The sequence below is a fragment of the Ascaphus truei genome, chromosome 21, assembly GCF_040206685.1.
Source record: "Ascaphus truei isolate aAscTru1 chromosome 21, aAscTru1.hap1, whole genome shotgun sequence".
NCBI lineage: Eukaryota > Metazoa > Chordata > Amphibia > Anura > Ascaphidae > Ascaphus > Ascaphus truei.
In genome coordinates this window covers 4874828-4886532 of record NC_134503.1, presented here as the reverse complement: position 1 = coordinate 4886532, position 11705 = coordinate 4874828, and the positions used below count along the sequence as shown (strand labels likewise).

The following is an 11705-nucleotide window of genomic DNA, read 5'->3' as shown; positions in this document are numbered from 1 at the left end:
GCCTCAGAAAAGCAGTTATTGATGCTCATCAGTCTAGAAAGGGTTACAAAACAATTTCTAAGGATTTGGGGCTCCACCAATCCACGGTGTCACGGGAACTCCAGGAGCAGGTAGGACTTCGGTGGCCGGAACAGCAGGGAAGGCAAGTATTGTTGGGGTCACGGGCTGAGGTCGGTGGCAGGCAGCAAGCAGGATCATCGGGGTCACAGGCAGGGTTTGGTGGCAGGTATCAAGCAAGGATCATTGGGGTCCAGGCAGGGGCTAGCAGCAGGAAGGCAGGAACAGGGCAGGGGGAAAGGAACTGAGACCAGAGACTAACATGCAGGAAACAAACGGGGACAAGCCAGAACACTAGCAAGGGCCTTTAGTATGTACAGGACTAAACAGGAACAGAAGCAAATCTGGGCATGGCAGGAGTCTGGACACAAAACAAAGGCAAGGAAAAACAGGAAACAGGAAACTATAGCACTTCCGCATCACGTGACCATTCATGTGATGTGGTTTTTGTTCCGGCCGTCAAGCCGGATGTGACAGGGAAGAGCGGGCCCGCCCCTTCAGTTAAGTACACAATCGCGTAAAGCCCCTAAAACACAAGCAAGGGCCAATGACGTACAATCTACATCATAAGGGACCCTGGGGTGGAACTTTTATCGACATACACTGCAGGGGTTATGTACTACCCACAGATCTACATACAGTATAGTGGTCTCCACGGACACACCTCAGAATGGACAATCAGACGCTAAGCAATGTAATGTGCTTACATAATTATAAACAATTATTCCACAACTGCAGAAATAACCTCATTGTCTAAGTTTGTCTTGACATAACTGTATTTTTGTCACACAAAATGTTGGTGCCATACAAATAAAAAATTAAATTAATATAATAATAAATTAAATCTATCAAACAAAAAATTATTGGGGTATAGCAAAATGCTACACTAGTTTATTAGCTTATACCGGGCAAAAAGACAATCACAATTTACAAGATATATTCCATTACATACACAGGAGTAAAATGCAAGCTATATTTGGATTCCAAATAAAACATAAGGATGTCAAAGTTTTACATATTTCTGAGCAACATACAAAGTAAAGAAAATGCGATGCCAATGTATTTCGTAAGAGCTCCGAGTTAGCATGCATCCTATTCCCTTTCTGTTTCTTATTTGGTTAAAAAAAAGCACAGGAAACCTTCAGCTGTTCTTCAAGTCTACAAACCACATATGGGGACTCAGTCTAACCCCTGGCTCCAATCCTCAATAGCTCCATTGTTCAAACCCAGGGATCAGCTGTAATGTTCACGGATGATGATCTTGTTTCTCCAAATTCATCAAATGAAGAGGTTTACAAGCAAATGAGGACGGTATCATGACACAAGGACTAACACAATTGGCTATTCGCAATCGTAAAATGATTGCAAAAACCCCAAGGAAAACAATTAACTTACCTTGTTGATATGCAATATAATAAGGAAATTCTACAACCATTGACTTAAGGCATGTATATTTCAACTCCCATTATGTACCCCCCCACCCCCAGACAGTTTAGGTGCTATAACTGTATCAACAACAGAAGGCAAAAGGAAAACACAAATAGTGAACACAAAAGGTTTTAACATTGTAATGCATTCTACTGCAAAGCCAGCAGGGCCGCAGGAAGCTTTCCCGGGGCCCAGGACTAAAATTCCCACCAGGGCCCCCCACCCACGTGTCGGCGGCCTTGCGAGAAACCCCTCCCCGTTTTCTCTTACACTCCCCCCTTCTCACATACACCTCACTCTCACCCCCCATCACCCTTTCCCCCCCCCCCCCAAAATATTATAATATATATATTATATGCAATATACCTACACACACACACACACACACACACAATATAAGACCCCCTACACACACACACACACACACACACACACACACAAGCCCCCCTACACACACACAATATAAGTCCCCTGCCTACACACAATATAAGCCCCCCTACACACACACACACACACACAAACACACACACACACACTATAAGCCCCCCTACACACACACACAATATAAGTCCCCTGCCTACACACAATATAAGCCCCTCTACCTACACACACACACACACACACACACACACACACACACACACACACACACACACACACACACACACACACACACACACACACACAATATAAGCTCCCTTCCACACACAATATAAGCCCCACTACACACACACACACAATAAGCCCCCCTACATACACACACAATATAAGCCCCCCTACATACACACACAATATAAGACCCCCTACACACACACACCTTGGGGAGGAAAGGGGCCTAGGAGGGTGGTATAAAGGGGCCTGGGGCATGTGGGCTTACCTGGGGCCCTTGGATGGCCCTGCTAGCGCAGAATGGCCAGTACAACGGAGAGCCCTGAGGGACAGATGGAGCCCGGGTCTCTCTTCCTGCAGTGAGCTGCAGACCAGGGAATCGGCTGCACACGCCGCCAATCTCGCGGGCGCGAGTTGCAGCGGAGTTACCGGGGCCTTAGCCTAAGGGTCATTTAGTTAAAACCTTTGGCCAAAGCGTTATAATCCTGCAGCCAACATCAAGGCATGACCAATTTGCAGGTCCTAACACTACCTGATAAAATTCTCATGTACCTCTCTTTTCTGCTGGAGGGAGAAAAAAAAACATATGCATATATGTTTAGTTTTACTACTCTTCTGTAGAAGTTTCTCTTAAAACACAAAAGCATAGGAAATCTGAGAGTGCACGGATGTTGTGATATGTTGCTGCAGTGTGATTCTGAGAGCTCTTGTTTACTCCTCTCCCCTGTTCATTCTGCAGTCTATGTAGGCAGCACTCTGTGGGCTGATGCTCCAAGAGGAGCTCTGAGTCACTGCTTGCTCTCTGAGCAAATGTCAAGATGTGTTAGTTCTCCAATCTCCCTCTACACACACGGAACTCTGCTCAATTTTCTCGTGCTATCTTTCTCTGTTTACTTCTGATGAGCAATTCAGAGGTCTCACACAGAAAAGAGACACTGTATTTAGTTTAAGTACCAGACCGCCTAAAACGACATGTTTCTGCAAACCGATCTTTCAAAAAAAGATTTATTTGGGTATGATTGTTAATGCCACCTATTTGTACAAACTATAGCTTTTACTAAATCTTTTAAAAGTAGAACAATTATTATTGCAATGCCTTTCCAGTTGAACACCTGGAGTGTCAAAGAAACCACAACAGGTCCAATGTTTCCTAAATTATTACATCTATGTTATTTTGAGAATACTGATTCTCAATGCAGAGTAGCAGAAATGTTGAAAAGACTTAACTGTTCCAGGTAAAGTGGCTGTTACAGTACTGTACAACACATAATTCATATTTAGTGATGTCAATTGGCTACATCAGTGGGAAGCTATGTTTTGTGATCAGTCATTTTCCAGTGTGCGCGCTTATATGATTTTTGCTGACTCAACTAAGAACTGTATTTGTGACGCTCTTAAAGAAAAACAATTCAACTAGTGAAATGACCTCTTGCTTTTCTTTCACTTGCATTACAAAGTACTGTTAGAGAAGCAGGCAAAGCTTGCTTTAAAATGTGCAATTCCAGGAAAAGCCAACAGGAAGGAAAATGACACGGTTTCAGAGATGACTGCTGGTGCAGTTACAACGGGAACAGCTCAGGGTAAAAAAGAGAAAGACACCACAAATCATTATGTTGTTGAATGGAATGTTTAAACAGAAATAAGCAGATCCACATAAGAGGATTTTGTTTACTTGATTTGCGAAGGTGGCATGCACAATACTTCAATGCTAACTTCCTTTGCAAAAAGGGATATGCTCAAAAGAAAAATATTGTATGGATTCATGTTTAGCAGTGATGATAGAACTGTAAATCTAGTTTTAACTCCCATTTCTCCAAAACCGGAGTTTGTAGAGAAATAATGTTCTTGTATGGTATGGATACAATAACTTCCCAATAAACAACAGCAATGCTCATCTTGGGGCCAAGTGAAGATTTATGATACCGAACCGCTGTATGTTCCATTTATGTAATGGGAATCTTGTTTGTTAAACTCACTCAATCTACAATAATTTCATATAGCTATAGAAGTGCTGCTGGTGTGTGAATTTATGTGCACAAGCAACAGAGAACAACACTAATGCATATCTTGTTAAATGCTCCTCTTTTTAATTAAAATGCTGCGCGAAAAGTTGCAGTCCCACATCATTAACAATTTCTTATCTTTGGATTCTATTTACAGGGGCAGTGCCAGTCACAAAGCCGACCTCCCCAGATTTTGACCAAAACCAGCTCTAACTACTCTTCCTCATAAAACTGTAAAGTACCAAGATTCATCATGTCCCATGTGAAGGTTCCTTTGATGGCACACTCAACTTCTTTCTTCTCATGGCATAGTTGCACTTTAAAGTCCAGTGTATTCTTCCTCAGCAGTTCTTTCTGCAACAGCCCTACTCCTCTCTACTTTAATTATCTCAACCACATCCTTATGCCTAACAGTATTTCTCCTCAGTACTTCTTTTTTAACTTCAGCTTCATAGCAGACTTCTTAAGCATCTTTAGTTGTTCAACTTAGCATCTAAGTTTCAGTTCAACCTAGTTCATATATAAAACTATTCCCCACTGTAATTGTTTCTATAAAGTTTTCTACTAATTGCAGGTCTTCCCTCCTATCAAGAAGATATTGTATGTATGCCGGTCCCCACACTATTAACATAAGAAGTTAAACGTGGAGGTGAGTCTTTAGGTCTTGATATCCCAAGAGAGGCGACATTGAAAGGAAGTAAGGTTCCCAGGTGTCCAGTATTGAACCAGACTGTCCTGTATTTGGACACAATGTCCAGTAAAAAATGAGAGGTAATACTGGACATGTATGTGTCCGGTATTACCTCTCTGGACTTCGTGCCCTGACGACCGGCTTGGGGGAGTCGCAGGATTTCCCTGAGCAGGGCGTTTGCAGGGGGCTGAGCAGCTTCCACCATCCTAAATTTTCTGGTGCTGGGTAATGCAGCCAATCAGGAGGAGGTGTCAGGAGCCTGTGGGTGGGGCCAAGGAGAGGAGGAAACAGTATGGAGAGGTGAGAGAGGTGTCGCGCATGCATCGCACCTTTTACCATCGTGTCCAGTATTTTTGGAGAAGCCACCTGACAACCCTAAAAGGAAGTGAAAAAGCTTTACAAATTCCAGGTTACCCTGTTTACTAAGGCTGAAATCAACTTAAAAAAATAATTTAAAAATGCTTACTCTTCAGATTAAAAATAATAGTTGACTTAGCATTAGATGCTAGAAGGGATTGTCCATTTAAACAACACTAAAATTACCACCTTGTCATAGACAATATTACCATTAAATGAAATACAGGAAGGTAAAATACATGATACTTTCTATTGTAGCACAATATGCTACGATTCTTGGATTTATAAAACCAGATTTTCATCGTCTCTCACTGTTGTTGATTAAATGCACTAAGGCAGTGGTGCCCCCCCCCTCGCATCTAATGATGCGTCAAATGATGCTGCGGGGTCATGTGTCTTCACGTCACGTAACCCGCGGCGTCATTTAACGTCACGTCTCCATGGCAACGGATGTCATTTGACACCGCGTTGTCATAGAGACGCGTGACCAGAGCCTGGTAAATTTACAGAGGCCTCGCGCTCTCAGTGCGGGGCCTTTGTAAACACCGCCCTCCCCCCCAGAAAAGTCTCGGCCCCCCTGGGGGCGTTCCCCCCAGTTTGCGCACCGCTGCACTAAGGAGTGCAAACACTGTTCAGAATCTATATGTATTTTTGTATTTTCATGTTTTTTAATAAAATGCATAGCTTTTATATATTTTATTTCCACTTAGTTCATAAAATGGTCCCACTGTAGTAGTTCATGTTGTTGAAATATTACTTTTATATCTAATACACTTTTTCTAACAAAGCAGTTATGGTTTAAATGAACGTGATCCATGCCCAAACTAACTCTTCAAATACAGGCAATTTTCTTCTGAAACTTCTTCCTAGCTGCACGGTTCTTTGAGCAGTTTAAAGGTTTTTCTTGTCTTTCTTTTTTTCAGTCCCCCAGTAGGCGGGGAAAATCCCTGGTGTCAAACTTCAAAGGAAATCCTGAGTTCACGTTGCATTCATGTTGAACTCACAGCTTAACCACAGACTTCTAAAGCACCCACGCCCAAAACATGCTGCTTTTTAAACAGCACCAGAAGAAGTGCGGACATGTCAAACTAGAAAAGAAAAGGTGCAGTGCTCTTTCAGAATTACTCTAGTAGCCTTCAACGTAAAAGCAAATATACATTTCTTTCAGGTTCAGCTATTTGCTCAGTAGAGCTACAAATGTTATAACTGTAAACCAAGGTACAAATGAAATAATACACTAGGAGTAGCGATAAGAACACACACTAATAAAGCCAAATTATGCATGTCACATTTTCTTATTAGTTTCTTCATAAAATAGACAACATCAAACAATTCTACTTAGTTGGTTCCAAAGATTATTTATTTTATAAATGATCTCACTTATACTATTTTTGTCATTTCTATTTCAGAGTAATAATAACGTAACAAAGTACTATTTGATGGACTCATTAGAGAAGGTTGCCACTGTAAATTTCCTTGCATTCCCTACATACACCTCTGGCTTTATTGCTTTCATTTTTTGATTAATTATATCTTCCTTAGTCAGTTGTATACATTTGTGAATGTATTATAATAACTTTATTTCATATAGCACGTTTCTCCCAACAGGACTCAAAGTGCTTCACAACAACAGTACAGCGCGTGGTACGCAGCACATAATACACACACACACACACACACACACACACACACACACACACACACACAGTCCCTGCCCAGCTGATCTTACAATCTATGTTTTTGGTGCCGGAGGCACAGGGAGATAAAGTGACTTGCCCAAGGTCACAAGGAGCTGACATTGGGATTTGAACCAGGATCCCCTGCTCCAGACTCTGTGTCAATGTTAACAGAATCTTGACTCACTGAGCCGCTCTTTCTCCTTTATAGATCATATATTCCATAATGCTGACACTGTGTTTATTGAATGCCACGTATATTTTGATATCACATTATCACTGTTATCAGTTTGGAATCACTAAGTAGGTTACACGTAGATTTATTATTATCATACAATAGTATATTAGGTATATATGTCACAGGTTAAATTTTTAGGTAATGCGCTTTTCGCATGCTTTATTAGTTTAGTTATATCACATTTACACAGACAATGGAATTAATATGAACAAAAAAAATCATAACTAACATTTTAGCTGAAGCACACTCACCTTCTTGAATTTATATAAACACATAAAAAATACTTATTTGCAAAAAGGTGTTAAAAGAAATATATTTTTGATCATATATCTTGTCATTACTTTCTATATTACCATAGTGGCTATATATCTCTTGCTTTTTTAATGTATTTTTTTAACCAATGCAGCTCATTTTAAACACATTCTTATACACGGTCTACAGATATGAATGTTGTAACGTCAGTGTTGTATATATTTGATTACATAAGACGTGGCCTTGAAATAGATCTCCTTTCGCAGCTTTAACACAAAACTGCAGGTTATTAGTTAAACTGCGATAGTGCCGATCGGGGCACGATGGCACGAAAACTCCCATTGACGTCAATGGGAGTTTCAATGTTTTAGAGTCCGATCAGCACCATCAAAGTTTAATAAATAACCCTCATAATATTGATCTGGGAGATGTGTATTCAGCTTTTCCTGCTTGACTGGGATTGTTTCAGAATTGCCTGTAACTCCACTTTGAAAAAACAAACCTTAAATGTAATTCTTCCGCCCAAATTTTCACTCTGGCTTTTTTTTTCTTGTATAGATGCGCCTGTGTGTTTTCTTAAATGAATGTAGTTCAATCAAGCTCAGATTTGTGCTGCAAAACCTGGAGGGAGACATAGACATCAAATTAACAAAGGGGCTGCTCATCCTTATCAATGTAATAAACTTAATCTGAAACAGAATAAACGTGGTGTGTGAAATAATGTTAAAGCTGCCATTCTCTTAGTCTTTCTAGCCCTCTTTATTTTTCTTCTTCCATGTGGTTAGAAACCACGCTGCGATGTTTTCGACTTCCGGTTCCTGAGATACATACAGGTGAAGTTGCAAGGTTTAAATCTCCCTCCTGGGGAAACAAAATGGCTGTCAAATCTCCAGCCAATAAGAAGTTGCTACATCATTGTTTGCGGATTCCTATTGGACTTCCATGTAATAATGGTAACTTCACTGGTATCATGGGAAACAGGGGTCCTCAGAGTTCAATATACCTCTGGAGAACAATTTGGTTTGTATTTCAAGCTCCTCCAAACAAAATATCAGTCTGGCTTCTTAGATAAGTTATTTTAATGTAACATTTATTGAATATTTCTGCCTTTTATCCCCTTGAACTTCTTGTTCATTTTAATGGCAGAACGTGTAACTCGACAGTATAGACTGAATTGCTTCTCGTGCTTTGATTTACACTTGTGTAACATAACGACATACTGTATGTTCTCTTGACATGATTTTGGTTATCCAAGTAGCACCAAATGCAAAAGTTATTTGTCACAAATAATACTAGAGGCTCTGTGTCCTCTCAACCACCAGGAATAACACCAAAGTGGCATCAGTTATATCAGACCATCTTAACTGGCTCTCCTGTGGGCATAGTGGGTTTATACCCTTCCCCAACCCAACAAGAGCCCCAGTCCTGTGTGTTCAGATGGCTATACAGTTTGTATTTGTTGTCTGTTTTAATATAGATGTAGCAGTTGCTTTCCCAGGAGCAAAACATTCAATATTCTACATATACAAACATATATATTATATATATATCAGTTCTGTAGTATTAGATCATACGTACAGCACTTAGAAAAAAATTAAGTATTTAATGACATTTTTAGTGAGTTTTAAACAGAAAATCCAAGCGGTATTTGTAATTTTTTTAAACATAGTATTGAGCAGGGGGTCGCCGGGGCTTGTCATGGAACCCTATTCATTTCAGCTCTGGAGTGGCTCAGGAATCACGTAATGGCCGCTTTTCAAAGCTCCCGCACCTTGCGGGCCGATAGGAAGCTCTGACATCACCAAGTCCGGGTTCTTATTGGCCCGCGTGGGGCAGGAGCGTTAAAAAGCAGAGATATAGTGGCACCTCCCTACAGAGGCGAGTATTTATTTTATCAAATGTTTTACCAGGAAATAATACATTGAGTTAATTTGAGTAAATTGTTGCTATAGAAACCAAAAATGCTTGTTGCATTATATTACATATCATTCAGAGTTTTAAAAAAAATTTAAAAAAAAAAGTATTTTCTCATAGCACGGAACTGATTTATTACAAAAAAACACACATGTAGGATATTGCTTGGTCTGCAGCTTTACATGAACATACATTCAATTTACAGACATTTCATGGATAGTTAGAGATAATATGATTATGGGCGTATGTAACCGTTATAGACCAGATTCAGATGTGAGACAGCTCAAGTCTTGGAAGTTACTAAAACTGGAGGCGGTTTTGAGTCTCGCCTTCAATCCTATGTTTAAAAAAAAATAATAATAATTTAAATGTGCCGGCAGCAGGCTTTATCCCACCTCCCCAGCACTACAACATCCTTACACCACTATCCTATCTGTGATCATTTGTTGCCAATATTCCCAGCCTTTTGAGCTGCAAACTGTAACAATAGTCAATGGTTGCCTTCGTAATACAGGGATACATTGTTGCTGCGGAGATACACTGACTTAAGGATTGATTGAAACCTGAAAGGCGGCCATTTAGTTAACCCTGGGACGCAGGATCTTTGGTGATCGATTACGGGAGAACGAATCGATCGGCAGCTTAGGCAATTAGTTTTCGTTAATAGTAATAAAATGCTGCACATATTAAAACAAAACAAAAATGTGACAACCCAAGGAAGCTTAATACATTAAAAAGTACAGTGTGTGTGTGGGGGGAGATACAAAAACATATTTAATTTGTAGATTAGAGGCTAAATAACATGTATTCTGTACCATTGCACAAAGAAATTGCCAGCGTCTTCAGATGGGGTTACACTATGGCAGCTCAGAGCCGGACATATGGTCTGTTTAATGATAATAACTATGGTGCAATCATAAGCACACAAGTTCTGTGGGGTGTAATCACAAGTACAACAAGTCACATACAAATGTAAAGAAAGAAATTGCAATTCAAATAAATAAAATAAAGGGGCTTTTTAATAATATACTGGTATGGTCTCAATCTCTAAAGAAATGCAATCACCTTCCATTGAAACGATAACAATTGATAATAAATATATAAAAAGGGAAATCCCTGGAACAAGTAGTATGTAAGAGGTGAGGGCACCAGTATTTTGGACATTGCAAAAAGATATATTTGTAAATCCAATAGAAAAATTAAATACAAGTTACAAAAGAAACATTAGGCAATAATAAATATATGTACTCAATACAAACATACTGGAGACTCTGAACGGGTTCTTGCTGTATCTATATTAGGTATGTGCTGTATCTATATTAGGTATATCTATACATTTATTTACCACGTATTAATAAAACAGCCATGCTGAGGTTTTCCTGATATCCTTTCTCGTCAGTGCCTGATATGGCGCGCCTGTGTGAAGAGAGAGGGCGAATGGAACATTTGGCGGGAAATTTTCCCGCTCTTCGGGGGCGTGAGCACGTGACCCGGCCGCGTGGCGCGTGACCTCTTTGCCAGTGACCTCTTTGCCCAAGCCTTCCGTCGAAACCATCCAAGATCCACACCGTCGCACGTGCGCTTTCAATTCGCGCGCTTTTTAAGGGGAAGCATCCTGGTGAAGGGGAGTACGTTGGCATGGAGATGCAAAGCGCATGTTTAATTTTGGTAAAACAAAGCGCACAATATATATATATACAGTCAGACTTTACCCGTTTAAACTATTTGCATAATTTATTGGCAACATGTCGCGTTCAGGTGTAGGCTGCAACAGTTGTGAGTTCAATCGGCCTCCATTCCCCCCCCTTTAATCTTCATGGACCATTCCCGCAGTGGGGGCTGGCCCTCGTGCCCATCGGGGAGTTCATGGGTTGGGTTTCAAGCCTCGCTTCCGACCAAGGTCGCCCCCTGTGCCCTGCGGGTCATTTGAAAACGAGGCTTGAAACGCAAAATTCATGCCGTTATTTTGATGCCATCAATCACACTGGAAGTCCCCGCCTTCCAGCTGCAACTGTCACGTGCACACACTTGTCCAAAGCATGTGGTTTGTCCTGAGGAGTCATTAACTCCTTAAATGCTTTGGATGCTAAAAGCCAACAGCATCACTTGTCAAAATGCCACAGAGTGCAAGGAGAATGCAAAGCAATTCAATGGTAATTAATACACTAGTGTGACCATATTATCTTGTTATATACGTTTTTGTTTCTGTGTAAAATAACACTGGCAGCACAAATGTAACACACTATACTGCATATTTATTAGATTTTAATATATAGTTTATGTACCTAAAGCCACTAACTATCCCCACATAAAAACCTATATGAGTTCAACTCCGTCCATAATCTCAGTATCTTGCCCTCCTGAGATTTTGTTTACTCTTTAAAAAAAAAAAAAACATGGTTTTAATGTAACTTCAGATAGCATTGACTATAGGGAGACATCCATTTTGATCCCCCATACACTTAATATTTCAACTGCTC

General features: G+C 40.4%; 2 long non-coding RNA genes across 2 annotated transcripts; one reads left to right on the top strand and one right to left on the bottom strand.

Moving 5' to 3' along the window:
- The first annotated feature begins 3455 nt into the window (after positions 1-3455).
- LOC142472017 (uncharacterized) lies at positions 3456-7971 on the top strand. The gene is made up of 5 exons (XR_012789567.1): positions 3456-3674; positions 4255-4330; positions 4672-4746; positions 6069-6247; positions 7870-7971. It is a non-coding gene; the product is annotated as an uncharacterized LOC142472017 (long non-coding RNA).
- Positions 5816-11086, bottom strand: LOC142472016 (uncharacterized). The gene is made up of 3 exons (XR_012789566.1): positions 10571-11086; positions 7814-7932; positions 5816-6233 (listed from the first exon to the last, which is right to left on the bottom strand). It is a non-coding gene; the product is annotated as an uncharacterized LOC142472016 (long non-coding RNA).
- Positions 11087-11705: the final 619 nt, after the last annotated feature.